Here is an 8141-nt window from a genome sequence, read left to right as displayed (position 1 = left end):
CTCTGTACTCATAATTTTCAATCTTGGTGTAAATACAGAGGCAACATATTGTGATATAAACAACTATATTTAGTTAAATACACTGACTTGTACAAGACAAAATTTTTTATTCTGCACATACTGTATCCATAGTGCCATTTCCTACCTGCAGTAGATTTAGTAATACAAAGGGAATTTATTGTGAAACTAACTTTTGTGAAGTACACAGCTGTGTCCTGCTACATCTTTGCTCCATACACCATGTAGTGTGCTCTGATAGTCGCGCTGAGCTGGAAAAGCTGGAGAGTGTAATACAACTTTCTGTCCACCAGATGTCGCTTTTCCTAAACTGCACTGCTTACTCATAAAAAAAGACAATGCAATGTCTGTAGTACTGCCTGCTGAATGGCAGACTGAACCTGTTATTTAGTACGCTATAGTTGTCATGGATTGAGAGATGTAATTGAGTGTGTAATAAAGGATTAAATTATCTGGTGTGCGAGTGCTGAGTACACTTTTGAAAAACAATTTATAAATGTGTTCTGCCATAATTATTAGAGTATGTTATGCTAGATACACGTATCAGCACGATAACACCTCATTTTAGAAAAGTCAGGCCCAGTCCGTGTGACTTGTGCCATGCACATTGTGCTGCAGTGACTTGTGGCACTCACATAGTGATAACATGACTTAGAAATGAACAGTTGGGTTGGAGGGCACTGTATAAAACCATCACTGAACTACAAGTATCAGCCCAGAAAGAGGTATTTTTAAATTACAAGCTGACTGTGCATATTATGCAGCAATGTTGGCACTGCTGTGCCACTAGAAGTTTGTATATGTCATTAATCGGTACACATCAGTAAGTGCCGGTCACTACGGCACTGTAGAAAGTTGTGTGCGGCACTCACACATTGATGGCATGCCGCTGCTCAAGTCCCACTAAGGCATGTCATCACTGTGTGAGTGCTACACACCACTTTCTACTGTGCTGCAGTGATCGGAACTTACTGCTGTGTACCGGTTAGTGACATATTGTGCATATTCCTAGCGGCAAAGCAGTGCCGACATTACCGCAAGTGAGTTGCATTAAATGCATAGTCAGTTTGTAATACCTCTTTCTGGGCTGAAACTTGTAATTTAAGCATGGTTTCATACACTGCTGCTCAAGCCCCACTACTAATTTCTAAGGCATGTCATCACTGTGTGCAGCGTTACACACAACTTTTTTCCTGAGGGGATGCGGCCAGTGACTGGCACTTACTGATGTATATAAATTAGCAACATGTTGTACAAAGTCCTAGCAGCACTGCAGTGCTGTCATTGCCGCAAGTGTTCTATAGAAAACACAGTCAGTTTGTAATCCAAAGTCATCTCTTTCTTGGCTTAGACTTGTAGTTCCGTGATGGTTTCATACAGCACTGCTAAAACCCCATTACTAATTTCTGTACTATTGTGTTCTGTAGTGCCATATCCATCCACTGCTGTATTATTCACCACTGTAGTTTTATTCAGTGGAGCACTGGCCACCCAGCAGTGAAGCTAGGGACGGATTGGGATGGAAAACCAGCCCAGGAAATTTATGGAAGCAGCCCTAATGGGGGTGGAGTCTGTTGAGGGGGTGGGATCCCTTCTCATAGGGCCTGATTCTTATTTGGAAATAGTTGCAGCCGTCCTTGCGTCTTTTGTTACAGTTTCATCTGTGACTTTAAGCTAATACCGCTACAATGTAATTCCCTGGTGTACAGTACAAATATGCAAGGACTGAGACGACCGCTTTTAGTATCTAAGGGGTCTATTCAATAATCCACGGAGAGCGATAAAATGGAAAAAGATAAGTCCCAGCCAATCAGCTCCTAACTGTCATGCTACAGGCTGTTTTTGAAAAATGACAGTTAGGAGCAGTTGGCTGAGACTTATCTTTCTCCATTTATCTCCAAGGATTAGTGAATAGACCCCGAAGACTTTAGACACCACCATATGAACTTTCAACAGCCGATCATCCATGTACAGTAAGTATGGCCTCCATTGTGAGCAATTCATCGTCCCTTAAGCCAACCCCCTGTAATCGCCCAGGAAAACCCAACACATTTCTCATACACTACTTGGTACATGCGTCTGATCCGCACTGCCACTCACACTCATGCGCAAAACAATGCACAAGAAAAAAATAAAACACTTTGGACCCCACAGGAAAATAATAAAAACACATTAGCTTCAACAAGAAAAAAATAAAACACACTGACCCCAAACAGAAAAAAAAAAAAAAATACATTCGCCCCTACAGAAAACAAATACATTGGCCCCATAGGTAAAAATAGTATACAAACACATTGGACCACACAAGAAAACACATTGGCCACTGCAGGAAAAATATTAAAACACATTGTGCTCCGCAAGAAAAAAATATTAGGGTGTGCAGTGTACATCCCCACCAGAACCTGGAGCACAAACTTCATAAACTCCACCACCGCTGGGGTCGGGATGGGAGTAGCAGTAGTGTGAAGCAGGATGCGAGTAGTAATAGTAGTGGGACGCATGGGGCAGGATGAAAATAGTAGTAGTAAGAAGCAGGGGATTGAATGGGAGTAGTAGTAGTGTGGCTCTGAGGTCATGATGGGAGTAGTAGTAATGGCAGAGCAGGTGCAGGCATAGAGTAATAGTGTGGGAAGGCTGGAAGTAGTTGTAGTTCAGAACAGGGGACAGGATATGAGTAATAATGGAAATCAGGGGGCAGTATAGGAGTAATAATGGAAAGCAGGGGGCAGGATAGGAGTAATAATGGAAAGCAGGGGGGCAGGATAGGAGTAATAATGGAAAGCAGGGGGCAGGATAGGAGTAATAGTGGAAAGCAGGGGGCAGGATAGGAGTAATAGTGGATTGCAGGGGGCAGGATAGGAGTAATAGTGGATAGCAGGGGGTAGGATGAGAGTAGTGGTGGGAATAAGCGGGCTGGCTAGGAGTGAAAGAAACTGAACAATAATCACCTCCACTGTAGGGTCACCTCAGCTCACCGCCATCGTTCTCTCAGTGATGACATCATCCTCACCCAGCCAGAGTGTGTTGAAAAGCCCCTGCCATCCGTGTCCCGCTCCTCTCCGTCCCATGCACAGATGCACACACCCCACCTCCTTGAGTCGTCCAGTACATCATCTCCCGCAGCCCCAGGGGACAGGAAGGGATGGCCCAAAGTAAAAGGGGGGCTGCTGATATCGGGCAACGGAGGATGAGGGAAGAAGGTGACACTGCACATACTGGAGCCGGAGAACTTCCGGTTTGCATCTGCTGACTGTGTTGGAGGCTGGAGGCGGGGCCATCGGTGTTGACCGGCCCAGCGGGAACTGGCCCGGCTTCCCGGCGGCTCAATCCACCCCTGAATGAAGCTGTGTATTGCATGCCATGGATATTTTCAACTCTCACTCGCCCTACCGCACCATGCCACGCTATTCTCTCGCCACAACTTAGAAGCCTTTATGGCGCTTTATCAGCAAAAATGCAGCAGGACACATCTGTATGTTAGAATAGTACAAGTGGAAAGGGGCACTTTTTTTTACAGTATTTAAAATAGTTGATTTTCTTTCATTACTGAACATAATAATATATAGTAGTTTATGTATTTCGGAAAATAGAGTAAAAGGGTGAAACTGCATTTTTATGGTTATACAATGATTACAGAAAAGCACTACCCCTTCCAATCTTCAACACAGTATAAAGAATATAAAATATACACAAGTTCAGAAATAGCATATTTATACACTTTTGTGTCCGTTCATGACCAGTGATCGCGGTGAGTGACAAATTATGAGAGTCCGAGGGACCCTCCACTTTAAAAAAAATTGGGTCCTACCTGACAATTTATGGGTCCCATCATAATATATGGTTTCGAGCTCCCCACATACTACTACACATCCCCCCTAGAATGCCCGTGTGTGTGTACTGTATTATATATATATATATATACATTATAAATATATATATATATATATACTGTAGTAAATAAGCGGCACTCCCAGTCTTACAATGGAAACGAGCGTTTACTGCATCATTACATCAACGTTTCGGGGCCATCCCCCTTCATCAGGATACAGTTGTACAGTGAAAAATAAACATTTTATACTTACAAACAGTGACGGTGAATCTCCGCAGCGCGCCATTCAGGTCTCCGGTATCCGGCGTTCTACTTCAAGTTTTCGACTGTGCGTCATACCGGAAGTGACGCTAGCCGGTTCCACGGACTGGCTTTGCTGCTAGAGGTGATAACCAATAGTGAATAAAACAGTGTTAAATGTCCACATAAAGCGTGGACTACACTATAAAATTTATAAATATTTAACAAGCGGATAAATGCACTTTATAACATATAATAGCATAATTCTAACCAGATATATTAAACCTTATTTTACTTCATCAATTGTATTTCATATTTATATTTATCATAATACCAAAGCATCATCTAGTGGCCATTAGACATAATAGTCTTGCAACATTAAATGTAAACACACAACATATCAATATAATCTGAACTAATACTATACTTAATTAAATTGCTATCCAGAGGTTCAATAATAATGGCTATAAAAATCCATATCTTCTTTGCAAATAACAATTCAAATTCAGGGCTTCATTTAATCCAAATGGACTAACGGTATTTAGAGTAAAAATCCATTTACTTTCTACCTGCAATAGTCTTCTAGCCCTGTCACCTCCTCGGATAGTCCAAGGGATATGGTCTATCATCCGATATCGAAGCATAGCCATAGTATGTCTTGCTTCGACAAAGTGTCGAGCTACCGCTTGCTCACTACTGCCTTGTAACAGAGCCGCTCTTATGGCTGCTCTGTGCTGTGCCATTCTCTCTTTGAATTGTCTTTCTGTCTTGCCCACGTAGTGTAACCCACATGGGCAAGACAGAAGATATACAACAAATTTAGATGTACAAGTCAAGGCATGTCTAATAGAATAGATCTTACCCGTATACGGATGGCTAAATTTATCGCCAGTAATTAAAAAACTACAAGTTACACAGCCCAGACATTTATGGCAACCCGCTTTCCTTGCCAAAAAATTAGAGTTCAATGGACCTAGAGAAGAAATATCAGTCCGTACTAATAAATCTTTCAAATTAGCTCCTCTAGAATAACTTGGCAATAACTTACTGTTTTTTAAAGCTTTCAATTGTGGGTCTGTTGTAATAATGGGCCAAAGTTGTTTCGCCCTTTTAGTGATCTCCTGACTTTTTCTAGAAAATCTATTGACCCAAGGTACTACACTAAGATCTGAATTTATTTTCTTCTTCTCTTGTAGTAATGTGACCCTATCAATTTGTACGGCTTTTTTTCTTGACTCCTCTATTAATTTTTTTGGGTAACCTCTATCTAAAAATTTGGTTGTCATAACCTCCAGTTGCCTATCCCTCTCACTTAACTCATTATTAATGCGACAAACGCGAAGAAATTGCGAATACGGCAAACTTGATATTGTCGCTCTCGGGTGGCAACTGTCATATTTTAATAAGGTATTACGATCTGTGCCTTTAACATAAAGTTTAGTATAGATTTTGTTATTTTTTGCACTTAGATTCACATCCAAAAAATTTATGTTGTCCATACTAGCTGTCATGGTAAATTTTACAGGACTTAGGGATGAATTGTGCCGCTTTAAAAAACAGTAAGTTATTGCCAAGTTATTCTAGAGGAGCTAATTTGAAAGATTTATTAGTACGGACTGATATTTCTTCTCTAGGTCCATTGAACTCTAATTTTTTGGCAAGGAAAGCGGGTTGCCATAAATGTCTGGGCTGTGTAACTTGTAGTTTTTTAATTACTGGCGATAAATTTAGCCATCCGTATACGGGTAAGATCTATTCTATTTGACATGCCTTGACTTGTACATCTAAATTTGTTGTATATCTTCTGTCTTGCCCATGTGGATTACACTACGTGGGCAAGACAGAAAGACAATTCAAAGAGAGAATGGCACAGCACAGAGCAGCCATAAGAGCGGCTCTGTTACAAGGCAGTAGTGAGCAAGCGGTAGCTCGACACTTTGTCGAAGCAAGACATACTATGGCTATGCTTCGATATCGGATGATAGACCATATCCCTTGGACTATCCGAGGAGGTGACAGGGCTAGAAGACTATTGCAGGTAGAAAGTAAATGGATTTTTACTCTAAATACCGTTAGTCCATTTGGATTAAATGAAGCCCTGAATTTGAATTGTTATTTGCAAAGAAGATATGGATTTTTATAGCCATTATTATTGAACCTCTGGATAGCAATTTAATTAAGTATAGTATTAGTTCAGATTATATTGATATGTTGTGTGTTTACATTTAATGTTGCAAGACTATTATGTCTAATGGCCACTAGATGATGCTTTGGTATTATGATAAATATAAATATGAAATACAATTGATGAAGTAAAATAAGGTTTAATATATCTGGTTAGAATTATGCTATTATATGTTATAAAGTGCATTTATCCGCTTGTTAAATATTTATAAATTTTATAGTGTAGTCCACGCTTTATGTGGACATTTAACACTGTTTTATTCACTATTGGTTATCACCTCTAGCAGCAAAGCCAGTCCGTGGAACCGGTTAGCGTCACTTCCGGTATGACGCACAGTCGAAAACTTGAAGTAGAACGCCGGATACCGGAGACCTGGATGGCGCGCTGCGGAGATTCACCGTCACTGTTTGTAAGTCTAAAATGTTTATTTTTCACTGTACAACTGTATCCTGATGAAGGGGGATGGCCCCGAAACGTTGATGTAATGATGCGGTAAACACTCGTTTCCATTGTAAGACTGGGAGTGCCGCTTATTTACTACAGAATATTGGAGGGGTTTTTCACCCCAGGGTGAGCACCCCAGCGGGATAATTACAGCTCAGAGGATTTTTTGAGTGCCGGTGATATAATATATATATATATATATATATATATACACACACACACATATACATTAGGTTATGCACTCCCACACCTAGGGCTGCCATCACAAACTGTGGGGCCCAGAACTGATAGAGTAGACAGCTGCCCTGGTGCCCTCATGGATATACAAATATCAATACAGTACCGGGGAAAAGGCAACATCACGGGTACTATCATGTAAGACTTCAAATGACAAACAGTGTCTGTGTACACCATTTCAGTCAATCCAGACTTTTATTAAGAACATTCTTGCTAAATGTCCAGATGGACTGAAACTTTGGGCACAAACATTGTTTGTCGTTTGAATTCTTGCATGAAAGTACCCATGAGTGAACATAGTATGCAACTCATAATATTAATATATCCCACTGCAGAAAACACTACTACAAAACTGGACAAAATATTACTACACAACTCCCAGATACAATACTACACCCCTCACCCCCAATAATATTAGTATACAACCCCTGGAGATACATTACTATACACCCCAACCTACCTTCCCTACCAGATAATATAAGTACACACCTCTCCAGGGGGAAGATTTAAGAAGCTCAGAAGCGGTATCAGCGCACGTTATGTGCGCTGATACCACTTCTACCCAATGTATGATCGGGGGTTTGGCGGTAAATGACAGCAGCACAGATAGCCTGGGCCATGTATGAACAGTCAGATCGCCTGACCATTCGGCCCACTGTAGCTATCGACAGCTACAGCCTGGCGCTGCCCTATCCTCACAGCAGGGACAGCACAGCGCATCCTTGGGGACCCAGACACTTTATAAAAGTGAGTCCCCAAGCTGCAATACCAGGTAAATTACGTGCTATAACGCGTATTTGCGAAGACTGATGACAGTTAAAAAATAATTAATTGTATTAAATAGATTAAAGGGGAGGGCTCATCTTTGTCCCCAAACCTTACAGAGTTAATTATAGGGTTTGGCACAAGGACATGCACAATGATATGAATGGCAATAATACAAAGCATGCAACAAAAGTATAAATATATGGATTTCCTGCAGAAATGCATTAAGGAAAAAAAATACTGTTTAAGGTAATCACACCATGACTGTCTAAGGTCCATAACATGAATGCTGAAACTAGTATAGTAAATAGTAAAATAGTATCTGAGTTATCCGAGTTTTTGGCTCATGGCACAATGGGACTGATTCAGAGCCGCTCGTAAGCTGCCGCCCCTTCGCTCCGAGCGATGTTTGCCCAACTGCGC

This window comes from Taudactylus pleione, unplaced genomic scaffold (assembly GCF_031769625.1).
Source record: "Taudactylus pleione unplaced genomic scaffold, aTauple2 ptg000009l, whole genome shotgun sequence".
NCBI classification, from domain to species: Eukaryota; Metazoa; Chordata; class Amphibia; order Anura; family Myobatrachidae; genus Taudactylus; species Taudactylus pleione.
Note: the sequence above shows the minus strand (reverse complement) of the source record.